The sequence below is a fragment of the Triturus cristatus genome, chromosome 12, assembly GCF_964204655.1.
Source record: "Triturus cristatus chromosome 12, aTriCri1.1, whole genome shotgun sequence".
NCBI lineage: Eukaryota > Metazoa > Chordata > Amphibia > Caudata > Salamandridae > Triturus > Triturus cristatus.
In genome coordinates this window covers 818,078,085-818,091,653 of record NC_140595.1, presented here as the reverse complement: position 1 = coordinate 818,091,653, position 13,569 = coordinate 818,078,085, and the positions used below count along the sequence as shown (strand labels likewise).

General features: G+C 47.0%; 1 protein-coding gene and 1 long non-coding RNA gene across 2 annotated transcripts in view; both read left to right on the top strand.

Moving 5' to 3' along the window:
• The window catches only part of TMEM95 (transmembrane protein 95), a 552,801-nt gene that overhangs the window by 59,290 nt on the left and 479,942 nt on the right, over positions 1 to 13,569 (top strand). The gene's annotated exons all lie outside the window — the stretch shown is intronic.
• Positions 6,545 to 10,662, top strand: LOC146782975 (uncharacterized). The gene is made up of 3 exons (XR_014972066.1): positions 6,545 to 6,682; positions 10,268 to 10,342; positions 10,556 to 10,662. It is a non-coding gene; the product is annotated as an uncharacterized LOC146782975 (long non-coding RNA).

The window sequence follows — 13,569 nt, the reverse complement described above, 5'->3', positions numbered from 1 at the left end:
TTGCCCATCGTGATTACTGCCTCCGCGTGGCGACGCAAACTTCGTCCAGAAGTACACCCGGAGGTTCCAACTAGGGCGTGTGGATGCGCAGAGTGTCTCACCTGGTGTAGTCCTCTCCGGTCTCCAATTCTGGGACACGGCCCTAGATGCAGGTATGGCGTCGCCGTTGCTTCTCACCTTGTAGAGTGTCACCGTCCGGCTTCCCTATGAGGCCTCACTATTCCGCTACTCGCGTAGCCGTGCTCTTCCTATGTCTCGCCTCCCAATTTACGGACAGATGTATTTAGCCAGGGGGGGGGTCGCCAATATGAGTCCTGCCAACTCCACACCTGCCGCAATCTGCAGGCCAGCGCCGCCGTGGCAGTACTGCTCCCACAGCATCCCACGATGTCCAGCGCCAGGCTTCGCTCCGTGCCCCTCTCACCCATGCACCGCTCCACCTCCTTCAGCCGACACTGCCTCCATGCGCCCATCTGCGGCTCCGACCTGCCCCAGGGGCGCCGACTCTCCAGTACCCCTGTCGGCCGATCACCACCGTGTCGTTGGCCCACCACGATCCACTTACTACTGCTTCGGTGGTCGCCGCCCAGCTGCGTCCCGAGGCCGCTCCCACGCGTCCCGTCGAGGTAGCCTGCATCGGATAGTACTTATCAGCAGGGTGTCCACAGATCACAGCAACAGGGCGCACAACTAATACTCCAAGGGCGTCGCCTCCCAGCCCTAGTTCACAGCACTCATAGCTCCAGCCGCCGCCCGTGCTTCCAGCAATGGCGGCCGAGGCGCCTCCTCATCTGGCCCTTCCCGGCCAATACATGTAGAATTGCGGAGGCGTCTGCTGTCCCGAGCGCCCCCCCCGTGGCACAGCTGGTCGGGACGGCGCTTCCGACATCCTCCTCGCGCCGTACCTGCCTCAGTGCCCAAGCCTGGGCTACAGCCGCGGGGGTTGATGAGACGGGCCACGGCACCTCCAAGTCTCAGGCCGCACGTACAGCGACGCAAGCTCGCCTGTGCACAAACCGACGTCCGGGGATTAGCGGCCCAGCGCCGTACACAGCTCCGCCGGCCGTCACGCAGGCCCCGACCCCTTTCCCGGCTCAGGAGTCACAGCGCTGGAAGGCGCACCTTGCCCGGCGCCCAGATCTTTACTATTACTGCGGTTTCAAGCAGTGCAGGGCCGGATAAATGCAGGATAAATGTGCTGCGTGCCGGAGCCCGAGGCTCAAGCAGCTATCTTCGTTGCGAGCCTAGCTCCACCCCCACCATTGAATGAATGATTACTGAAGCGGAGGGGAGGCCTGGCGCCCGGCTGTATGCACCATTGAATGAATGATTACTGAAGTGGAGGGGAGGCCTGGCGCCCGTCTGTATGCACCATTGAATGAATGATTACTGAAGCGGAGGGGAGGCCTGGCGCCCGGCTGTATGCACCATTGAATGAATGATTACTGAATTGGAGGGGAGGCCTGGCGCCCGGCTGTATGCACCATTGAATGAATGATTACTGAAGCGGAGGGGAGGCCTGGCGCCCGGCTGTATGCACCATTGAATGAATGATTACTGAAGAGGAGGGGAGGCCTGGCGACCGGCTGTATGCACCATTGAATGAATGATTACTGAAGAGGAGGGGAGGCCTGGCGCCCGGCTGTATGAACCATTGAATGAATGATTACTGAAGAGGAGGGGAGGCCTGGCGCCCAGCTGTATGCACAATTGAATGAATGAATTTCTTACATGTGGTGATGATATGTGTTCATGTTACTTATACCGTGAGTCTAAACCTGTGATTCATGGTCTGTAAGTGTAAGCCTAACGTTGTGACTTTAATTCAAATGCATGCTTCACATACCACCTCAAAGTGCAGCAATGAATCTCCTATATTCTCATCCTCCCTGAAGCTTGTATTATGTGGGACTTGGAGACCTGAATTCTCAGCAATACTCTCTAGCTTTACCATTAATAGTTCACAAATCACTTTATCATCATTAATCGTGAAATTGTGCAAAATTTACTTTATCACCATTAATGGTGTAATTGTGAATAAATTATTTTATCACTATCAGTGTAATCTTGCACAAATTGCTGTATCACCATTAATAGTGTAATCTTGCACAAATTACTTTGTCACTATTAATAGTGTAATCTTGCACAAATTGCTGTATCACCATTAATAGTGTAATCTTGCACAAATTACTTTGCCACTATTAATAGTGTAATCTTGCACAAATTACTTTATCACCATTAATAGTGTAATGTTGCACAAATTACTCTATCACCGTTAATCATGTTATCATGCACAAATGACTGAATCACTATTAATAGTGTAATCGTGCACAAATTACTTTATCACCGTTAATCATGTAATCATGCACAAATGACTGTATCACTATTAATAGTGTAATCGTGCACAAATTACTTTATCACCGTTAATCATGTAATCATGCACAAATGACTGTATCACTATCAATAGTGTAATCGTGCACAAATTACTTCATGTCCCTGTGCCTCAAACTGTAACAAGCAATGGCAATGCCAGTAGGTCGGACTTTAAATGAAAGCGCCCTTCAGTTAATGGTGAGTTTAGGCACCCAATAACTCATCATGCATACACTGCCTCACTAATCCTTACACGCAAGCATCAGTTTATCCACCCACTAACTCCTTTCTCCTTTGCATTTACTCACTCACCCATCAACAGCAAAAACCACACACACAAACTCAACAACTATATGCAAGATACAGTAAAAGAGTAGAGTAGAAAAAAGAAAAACCTCTGCCGAATAAACATGGCGGGTATATGCTTGCAAATTAAAATAAGCAAACAATGAAATTAAACATAGTAGCGGGCAGCCATTTTGCAGTGGTGTGGTGCATAGTGTACACACAGTGTAAAAACAATCCTACGTTAAAGGCCTATTGGGTTAACATGTGCTCTGCACAATAAATGTTAGGCCTACACTCTTTGTCAGAACTTTTCCAAATAAGCAGATTAGACCTATAGCATTGGATATAATGTTTCCCAATGAACCAATCCGGCCTACCGCCATTATCATTGGGTTGTCGCCAAAACCAACTCAGGCCTATTGTACTGCGCATGAACTTTCCCACAAGGCAACAGTCAGGCAAAGGGTAACAAATTACAGATATGACAAAATGACAGTTCACTAAACAAACGAACAAAGTTAACAAAGATGATCAAAGTACTGATCTTGGCCCCCAGCGGTTGTCACAGTCAGTAACCCCAACCCTAGCCTACCACTGTGATCTGTGAGATTCTGTTAACACATCACCTGCCGGCTTCTACAAGCTTTAACACAGTGTGATGACAATCCACTCCGAGAATAAATCAGAGTCCCCCCGCCGAGGGAATGTCTCTGTCGGAGAGCCATGTCTTGAGCCTCTGTCTGAAGTCTGCCAGTGGGGGGGCTGGGGGGGGCTGAAGAGGGCTGGAGGGGAAGGTCGTTCCAGGTCTTGGCAGCGATGTAAGAGAAGGAGCGGCCACCGCTGCGGCTGGGACAGATGCAGGGGGTGTGTGCGTGGGCAAGTGAAGAGTGCAGGTGTCTGGCGGGTTGGTGGAAGTTCAGTCGGTGGTTGATGTAGGCAGGCTCTAGGTCATGGGGGGCTTTGTAGGCGTGTGTGAGGATCTTGAACTGTCATCTCTTCTGGATGGGGAGCCAGTGGAGGTCTCCCAGGTGGGGGGCGATGTGGGTATGTTTGGGGAGGTCCAGGATGAGTCTGGTTGCAGTGTTCTGTGTGGTCCTGAGGAGCCAGGTGGAGAGGCCTGCTGTTGAGTAGATTTGCTGCAGCTCGAGTAGAATCGAATCGAATGGCCGCATGCGCTTGCACAATGCACGGCGCCGTTCTCGCTGGTTTCAAGAGACGCTTGCTCTACTGAATGTAAATCGCAGTGCCAGCAGGTGACCTGGATATTTTCTGCCCGTTGGCGGAACTCTGTGGAATCTCGCAGAGTTTTTATGTAACTCCACGGAATTCTGGGAGTGAAACTCCACGAGTTCCGCTCAACCAACCCTACTTATCGTACATTTTTACTAGTAGCCCTTAGCCTGATTATGAGCAGTCTGCTCTGCGGAATACGTTCAAACAGTGCTTGACCAAGTGAACCCAATTTGGTCTTGGGGGGGGCTGTGATTGAAAACAGAGCTACCACAGTCCACAATTGCCACCTCGCCCACCAGACTGGTTCTGATGCAGAGGCCCGGCTACTGTCCTGCCCATGAATATGCCCCTGTATTGGGACCTTGCCCAGATTTTTAGGAGCGTAGACTCTATTACCAGCATGCTTAGGTTAAGTGGCAAATGTGTCATCAATTGTAAGACACTTACAAGCATATATACGTCAACTTACCCCCCCCAAAATAAATAAATAACTGTAGCTGCCGAAAATGTCACCTGCCAACCTGGCCTTCCCCTCCAGTCTTACAGGGTGCTCTCCCTGGTCCTGGAACCTATTTTTCTGCATCTCTATTGGTTGAAAGTAGTGAACCCCGGGCGTGTGTATCACGTGCCTCAGTTTTCATGCGAAGGAGAAAGAAGAGTTCAGCTATCCCTGGTGCAAGTTCCGCCAACCTCAGAGGCAAAGGGAAAGGGCGAGAGTCACAGAGACGGTCAGCGAGTGCGGCTCCCAGGAAAAATACAGTCAAAGGGGCAGATTTACAAGCCCCTCACTTTTAACATGGGAAAAGTGATGCAAAAGTGGCGCAAGGGGCTTGTAAATCTGCCCCAAAGTTTCTCTGTGCCGTGCGTCATTTCTGTATGCAACAATACCTTGTTTGGCAGTAAAGGAACCCCACTGGGGAGTCGTTTGTGCACTCCCCCCCTAGTTTGACTGGAAAAGAAAGTGAGGCTCTGAGCCCTCTCTCCTACTTCCTATTTCCAACTATGTACATTTGAAAGCAACTTCATCTGTGCAGATCTTAATGTTAAACTCCTGTAAATGATAAGTTGATCAGTGACCAGGCTTTCTAGCAGCGCCTTGAAGTGCATGAGTGGATGCCGGGTTACGGCCCGAGCTGCAGACTTTGGGAATGGGGGCCGAGGTCCAAGTGTTGGGGTCAGGTTAGCGTTCTACGACTCTGGGCAAATCTTTCTTAATCTCTTCGTGCCTAACCAGAATGTTGCCTTACCTTCCTAAGTTGTGCCATGTGACAGGTGCTCACATAAAGCGCATCAATCAATCCTAGGGCGGAACGGAATTCCATGGAGTTTGTATGCACCTCTGCGGAATTCCACGGAGTTTGTATGCACCTCCGCGGAATTCCATGGAGGGTTTAATGCGGAATTCCATGGAGTTTTTATGCACCTCTGCGGTATTCCCTGGACCTCTGCGGAATTCCATGGAGTTTTTATGCACCTCTGCGGTATTCCATGTAGTGCAACTCCGTGAGCTCCGCCCATGTGTAGTTTTTAGTCAATATCACTTAGCATTCTGAGACGTGTCGTTTTTCTTAACAATATAAGTATTACATTAACAGCTTAGCATGCTCAGTGCTCGAGTCTAAAAAGTCAGGATTGGCTGAAGGTGGCGCTGTGCTCTCAACTTTCCCAGGTCAATCTCTGAGGTGATCCATGCTGGGTTCTCACTTTGTATTCTGTGAAGCCTGACAGCTCTATAGTCAGCCAGGGCAGAGCTCTACCTGCCAGCTGTGTCACAGTCAGTGGTCGAAGTGGAGGGAATCTGAGGGGCACGACGTGCCCCTTTTTTAATTTTAGAAAAACTGTTCCCCTACTTTTTGTGAAAAGATAACTGTCCCAGTCGGATAATTCCCAGAGCTGAAATGTTTCAGAAGCAGTATAAGGCAGGGAGTCTCCTGTGCTATGAAAGTGAAGGAAGGGCAGACAGCTAAACAAGCCTTCCTGCCAGGGTGCCTGCTTCCCTGCAAGAAATGTAAACGTGCACAACTGGTCAATCTGCAAATGTAAATGGAGCTTGGAAACCGGTGTAGGCTTTAATTGATGGAATCACTTAAAGCTTTCGGATGACACAGACTTGTTCTTTTTGCCAGGAATTGTAAGGGAGTTCCCAGCTAAACTGTGATTTGTGTGCTTATAAAAGACAGCTCTAAAAACATTTGCACTAGGTAGAGTCTTGGTATTACTAAAATCTATATTTTTGAAAGCCCTTTTTTTATCTTAAACCTTTCTGTGCAGCGGCCTATCTTATACTATATGTAATGCAAGTTTAAAATAATGACTTCCATGTTCACAGTACTTCCTGTCACACACTGGGACCTTGTAGCACTAAACAAGCACAAACCACTATTCTTCACTGCACCAACCAGGATTCAGTTCCTTGCCTCTCAGGTGCAGTGCATTAGCTAGTAGAGGTTTCATAATGTACAGTAGTGTATCTCCCAAACTTACTTGCATGTACTTTTTATTTAAACTGTGCGTTGTTTTATATGTAGTTACCTTTACATAAAAGACCGAAAATATACAGAATACTTTGTTTTTTTTAGCCACGCCTTTGACCGCATTCCCACGCTCACTAACCCCGCCCCCTTTGCTAGCAACATTACAGTTCCCATACTTTTGAGGTGACCTCGAGCACGCGAGTAGCAGGTTGCACCGGGACCAGCCGCAGCCACTGAACCAGCCAAGCTACTATTCTCGGAATTTTGATGGAATGTTGCTGGATGAGATCTAAGTTTGGCAGCGTCAGGTGCAGGTAAGAATAAAAGAATTCTATTTATAGGGCAGCGGAATGATTATTTTCTGGCCCGCCCAAGATTTCTCAGTTAATGATGTGTTGACTTTCCTAGGGCCGTGTCATGCTAAGCTAGCAGTGACTCAGCAGGGAGGAGGGCGCTGTGTGGGTGGTTGGTGATTCCTTTAATTTTTACCTGGAGGTGCATCCAGGGCGGCGGGGAGGTGCTGCAGAAGAAAGAGGAGATGAGGACAGAAACTGCTGAGGAAAAAGAGGGCATGGGCCGAAACCGCTGAGAAATTAAGTGACAGGAAGGAGACAATATGCTGAGGAGGAACTGCTGAGGAAAGAGCCATGGAGAGCAGGAACTGCTGAGAAAAGAGGAATGGAGGGCAGGAACTGCTGAGGAAAGAGCCATGGGGAGCAGGAGCTGCTGAGAAAAGAGGCATGGGGGGCACGAACTGCTGATGAAAGAGCCATGGAGGGCAGGAACTGCTGAGTAAAGATAGTGTATGGGTGGTCATCGCAGCAGTAAGGACAACGATGGTTACCTCACCCCTGATGGAAGGTGTGGTACAGAGCAACAACCCCAGGCAGAAAGTCCCAAAGGACTGAAGAAGGTGCACTGTATGAGCACCCAGTGGTGAAAGGACACCACCGCAAGTGGAGGTCTTGAGTACGCAAGATGCCAGAAGTAGGAGTACCCTCAAGTGACGGACGGAGGGCATACAGTCTGAAGTGAGCCGAATACCAGACCAGAGAAGATGATTGTCCGGGCTGGAGCCCGATGGTGAGAGCCCTGCGAGGAAGAGGGTCCAGGTTGTCTCGGGGGGTGACAGACCATACAAAGCCTACCTGAGTAGAGGCTGAAGAGTGCCATGACGGCGTAGCCTTGACGCACGAGCAGTGCGTCCTCAAGAGAAGAGAAGGTGACCTGCGAGATGTCCGAGAAGATGACCTGCGAGAGGTCAGAGAATATGACCTGCGAGAGGTCAGAGAAGACGACCTGCGAGAGGTCTGAGAAGGTGACCTGTGAGAGGTCAGAGAAGATTGACCTGAAGTCGAAGGACGAAGACCATAAAAGGAAGAAGGTCACGATGCGAGGTCTGGTCACTGGATGAGGAAAAAGCATTGTCCTAGGGGTAGGACATGGCTGGGGAGACCTGTGTGAACTGCACGTCACATGGAGAGGCGTGGTCAGAGAAGACGAGTAAGACAAGATGGGACCAGACCGCGTTGCGAAGTGAAAGAGCAATGAGAAGGAAATCGTGTTTGATGGAGGCTAAAGCTGAAGGAGTCCAAAGAAAGAAGAGAAGAGAAAGAAGAGAAACAAAAGAAAGAAGAGAGGAGTGTGTGATTAGACATCTGAACACCAGAAAATAAAGATGACGACTGAGTGCAAGAACATCTGGAGTGGAGAACAGTACCTCGATAAAATTGGTGGCACCATGAGAAGCTGGCTGTCTAGAAGACTTCGGTTACACCAAGAAAACCTGGTGCCTACAGATGTGAGCAAGCTGGACCATTGGTAACATCCAACTTTGGGGTCGCATGGGAGACTGGATTGTGGTTCTGCTCGGATGTCCTGAGTGCCCTCGGGTGTGAGGTCTAGAAGAGGATCCCACCACACCAGACCGTGGCGATCCAGGGGCAAGGACCTCAGGGATTACCGGTGAGAGCGGGGTCCCCACACGAGATATGAATCTGTGACAGCTCCCCCACAGGTCCCTGGAAGACGAGGATCTTGTGTAGTAAGCTGGCTCTTTCAAAGGCCATCCTATCAATGCTGGTGCACCAGAGTCTGGATGACAGGAGGAATCCATTCCGGAAACAACTACTCTCCAGGTGGAGTGAGGGACCGAAAGGTGGGACTCATAGTGCTTCCTCAACGAACCTAGAGGGTGGCGTTGGAGTGACAGGGCGAAGTACACCCTATCTAGTGGAAGGCTGATGAAGAGGGCCTCCGGGACATCCTGTGAGAGGGGTAAACCCGGGAGAGGGGCCTCCTGGTGAGAGAAGGATGTCTGTAACTATTCTGTGACTCAGCAGCTGGAAGCACTGTTGCCTTGGCGATGATTAAACAACAACAACCAGGATGTCATCCGTCGTCGGAGGCTTGATGTTCGTGGATCCAGGACATATTTTGTGAAAACGTAACATCTGCAACATTTACGATCACTCCACCTGCACTGTCAGAGAGAACTGTATATACAGAGACTTTGGGTGTTAACTTCCAAGCCTTGAGTCCAGGGAGGACTGGACCCGCCGTGCACCACTGAACTGTGCCAAATAGAACTTGTGGTCCTAGCTGCAGTTGTACCACCGTCCTGTTCTGAAAGCAGCTGAATAAACTCAGTGGAAGGTTTTTATGTGTTGTTTTCTCTCCCCAGTTTTAAAAACGTTTGGGAGGGATTTAGTGACCTGCTGGTCACTGTTCTAGTCTTTCCTTGTACCAGCCACCCCCGAGGGCTGGCTTACACTCCACCCCACACCCATCCAACTCAGTTGTCAATGGACATGTGACCCTGATAATAAAAGGGGCTGGGCACACATGCCCTGGGGCAGTTCCACGAACCACAATCTAGTGTCTGTGTCTTCATTACAAATGCATGGGGGCCTAGTGCCCCACTCCATTATAAGCAGGAAGTGTTGAGGAAAGAGTCATGGAGAGCAGGAACTGCTGAAGAATGAGTCATGGAGAGCAGGGACTGCTGAGAAAAGAGGCATGGAGAGCAGGAACTGTTGAGGAAAGAGCCATGGAGGGCAGGACCAATTGAGGAAAGAGCCATGGTGGGCAGGAACTGCTGAGGAAAGAGGCATAAAGATCAATAACTGCTGAGGAGGGAGCCATGAAGAGCAGGGATGGCTGAGAAAAAAGCCTTGGAGGGTAGGAACAACTGAAAATATAGCCCTGGAGGGCAGGAACTGCTGAGGAAAGAGGCATGGAGAGCAGGGAGGGATGAGGAAAGAGCATTGGAGGGCAGGAACAACTGAAAAAAGAGCCATGGAGGACAGGAACTGCTGAGGAAAGAGGCATTGAGACAAGAAAAACTTAGGAAAGAGCCATGGAGGACAGGAATTGCAGAGGGAAGAGGCATAGTGAGCAAGAACTGCTAAGGAAGGAGCTGTGGAGAGCGGGGACTGCAGAGGAAAGAGGCATGGAGAGCAGGAACTGCTGAGGAAAGAGAGGGGAGGGCAGGAACTGCTGAGGAAAGAGGCATGGAGAGCAGGACCTGCTGAGGAAAGAGGTATGGAGGCAGGAACTGCAGAGAAAAGAGGCATGGAGAGCTGGGACTATGCAGGAAAGAGACATGGAGAGCAGGAACTGCTGAGGAAAGAGGTATGGAGGGCAGGAATGCTGAGGAAAGTGGCATGGAGAGCAGGGACTGCTGAGGAAAGAGACCTAGAGAGCAGGAACTGCTGAGGAAGGAGACATGGAGAGCAGGAACTGCCAAGAAAAGAGGCATGGAGAGCAGGGACTGCTGAGGAAAGAGGCATGGAGAGCAGGGACTGCTGAGGAAACTCTGCAAACTCTGAAACTGTGCAACTTTAAGATAGAGAAATGAGAAATATTTACAGGAATTAATATCTACTTTTCGCTTTCAGCATCATATATGACACATATGGTCGATACTCGTCTAATTCGTTTGGACTAAACAGTCTATCTGCATATATATTGAAGTAAGTGACAATTTGTCTCTTCAAGTCAATGTCTCTCGTGTCGCTTCTTGTTGGACACGATTTGTGATAATGAAGAACCCTTTTGACTAAGGTTTTTCTCCCTTTTTTTTAAATAAGACACTATTTTCTTTTTCTTTTCCTCACATGGGTGTTATTTCACAATGCTTGTTCAAAGAGTACATGGTAATTGTCATTCTTTCCATGTTGTTGTAGGGTTCAACCATTTTTATTAACAGTCCTGAAGATGGTCTAGTGGACAAAAGCCTAAATTAGACCGAAACGTCGACAATCACACCTCTTTCTTTTCATTGTATAATCACTTCAGAAAAGGTGTTCACAATTGTAACTAGGAAGAACATTGATTTGTATATAGTTAAAACTTCCGGTTTCATTGTGTAATGTAATGATTATGTACCCTCCATAAAGAAATCTATTTTGCAACATTATAAACTCCTTTGAATATATACACCCATGTCTCTATGATATTCTATGTCTGTATAAGATTAATAAATGTGGAAATAATTGCTAAGTGCTTTCGTGATACAAACATTTTGTGACAGGCGAATCAGGACTTCCTGTTAAGACTAAGTCATACTAACTAATTCAAATGCTACATATATAAAATCCCTTGTAGGCGCTTTTACCTGCTAATACTACTTGCCCAACCCGTCAAGGGTATATTGGGTTGCCCATTGTTGTGGAAATTTGCTGAGGAAAGAGGCATGGAGATCAGGATCTGCAGAGGAAAGAGGCATGGAGGGCAGGAACTGCAGAGGAAACAGAAGGAAGTATGTGATGGCTGAGGAAAGAGAGGAGGAAGGGACTGCAGAGATGATAGAGGAGGAGTGACAGGAAGTGCTGAGGAAAAGGTAGAGTGGCCAGACTGCTCAGGAAAGAGCTATGGAGAGCAGGAGCAATTTAGGAAAGAGGTGTGCAGAGCAGGGACTAGTGAGGAAAGAGAGAGGGTAAGAAGGCACGGCTGAGGAAAGAGATGGGGGAAAAAGATTGTAAGTCAGAATGTCGACCACAAACACATCATGCTTTGAAACTATTGAAGCAAAATAACCACAATATCGACAACCATAATATAAAGAATGTAACTATATATAGGTAAAAATCAATTTACTAATCTTAGATATATATATAGATAGTTATAGTTAGGACCGTGTTTCCATAGGAAATCCGCAACATTCTATTTTGAATAACTTTGGCGCCGGTTGACGAATCCTCGCGAAATTCTCAAAATAGGTGCGGCGCTCCGCTCCGCTCCTTCCCTGAAAGTCTCGGGGGGATTCGTCAAGCGGGGGCTGAGAGAAAGGGGGGGTCCCAAAACGCGTTTTCCCCATGCATTTTTCCATAGGACCTTTAGTCCGAGCTACAGCCCGAACGGCTGAACAGAATTACTTGAAATTTGGCAGAGAGGTAGCCCTCAGGTCAGGGATGTGCCTTTTGAAGGTCTCGTGTAAATCTGTTCAGTATTTCCTGAGAAAATAGCATTTAAATCAATATATATATCTATAGGCGGGCTCCGAGCGTGCACTGTAAGCTTACCGTACGCGCACGCCGCCGTGCGCGAGCGCGATTCTGATTGGTTGTTAGATCTTAGTAAACATTCGAATCGGTCGAAACCAGGAAGTGTCGGCCACCATTTTGTCTCTCGCAGTCTCAGGGGCTGAAAAACAAAGGTGGATAACGTGTAAAGGGGGCAGGCTGGACAGTTCCTGACTCCCTAGCCTAGGTCAGGGGGTCCAAGAAGGACCCCCAAGGCGCAAAAATGTATTTTACATTTTTTATCAAAAATCGCGGAGTGTGCGTAGCGTACGCGCACGGTAGAAAACGGAAAAATTCCGTGTACTTACGCGCACGGTACGCGCACGGTGAAAAACCTTAAAAATAAATAAATAAATACATAACTTAGCATTTAAAAAAACGTACAAATTCACTGAAAAAACCATAGGTTTCACACACGTTATAGTTAGGAATTAGCATTTAAAAAACATCAGCAGAGGATTGCGGTCGCGTGAGTTATAGTTGCCGGCACTAACTATAACGGGGGAATTTCATTGGTTTTTCACGAGTGAAAGGCCCAGCTAACTATAACATGTGTGAAACCTATGGTTTTTTAAGTGAATATATATATATATGCATATATGCATATATATGCATATGCATATATATGCATATATATATATATATATATATATATATATATATATATATATATATATATATATATATATATATATATATATATATATATATATATATATATATATATGTCCAAGTTCATTAAAATATGAAATGAAGAAGAGGGCACACCAAGTAGTTTTGCACTAGGATTTAATGTGCAAAAGGGAGCAACACGTTTCAACGATAAGCGTTTATCAAGTATATATATGTAAAAATCATGGAGGTAACTATAATCAATTTACTAACCTTAACTCTCTCTCTATATATATAGTCCACCAAAGCGATTCCTTGTCACAATGAGCTCTCAGCTGGGCTGGCATGTCGGGGGAATCAAACTGTCGTCATTTTTTCCATCAGGAGGAATTATGCCGCACTCCAGGAGTTCATTTAACAAAGTGATTTTATTTCACCACTAACACCAGCATGTTTGACTGTGAAGTCTTGGGCCTGGTTGAGTGAGTCCTACTTTGATTGCACTTATATATAGACAGCCCATTTCGCCCATTATGAGGCATGCTGGGATTTGTTGTTTTTTATATATAATATGAAAGCAAAGGAAAAATAGAGAAAAGTTGCTCAGCGCTACTTCTCAGTTCCCCATTTTCCTTTCAGGGAATAGGTACATTAGATCATGCACTGAGAAAGATACGATTACAACAAAAAATGGGCCATTAAACTATTTTTTATTCTTGTTATTCATTCTGTTTTCAAAACATTCAATTGATTTCTCTTCGTTGTTTTCAATCATCAACTTGATACATAATCTTCTTTAAAAGAAACAAAGAAATACAGCCACGCCAACACGTGTTTCAGGAAAACAATTTGCTTCTTCAAGGCTGTTGATAGAAGAATACATTACATTAGAAAAAATATGTTACTATAAACACTGAACATTTAAACAAGTGACATAACCCAGACATCATATTGCAGTAGTAATTTTTTTTAACTCCAGACCAGTGAGTGCTACACTGAGCGGTAATAACATAATACTGGTGCAATTTTGTTATTGTAAATGATGAAAAACAAGAAGTAAACAA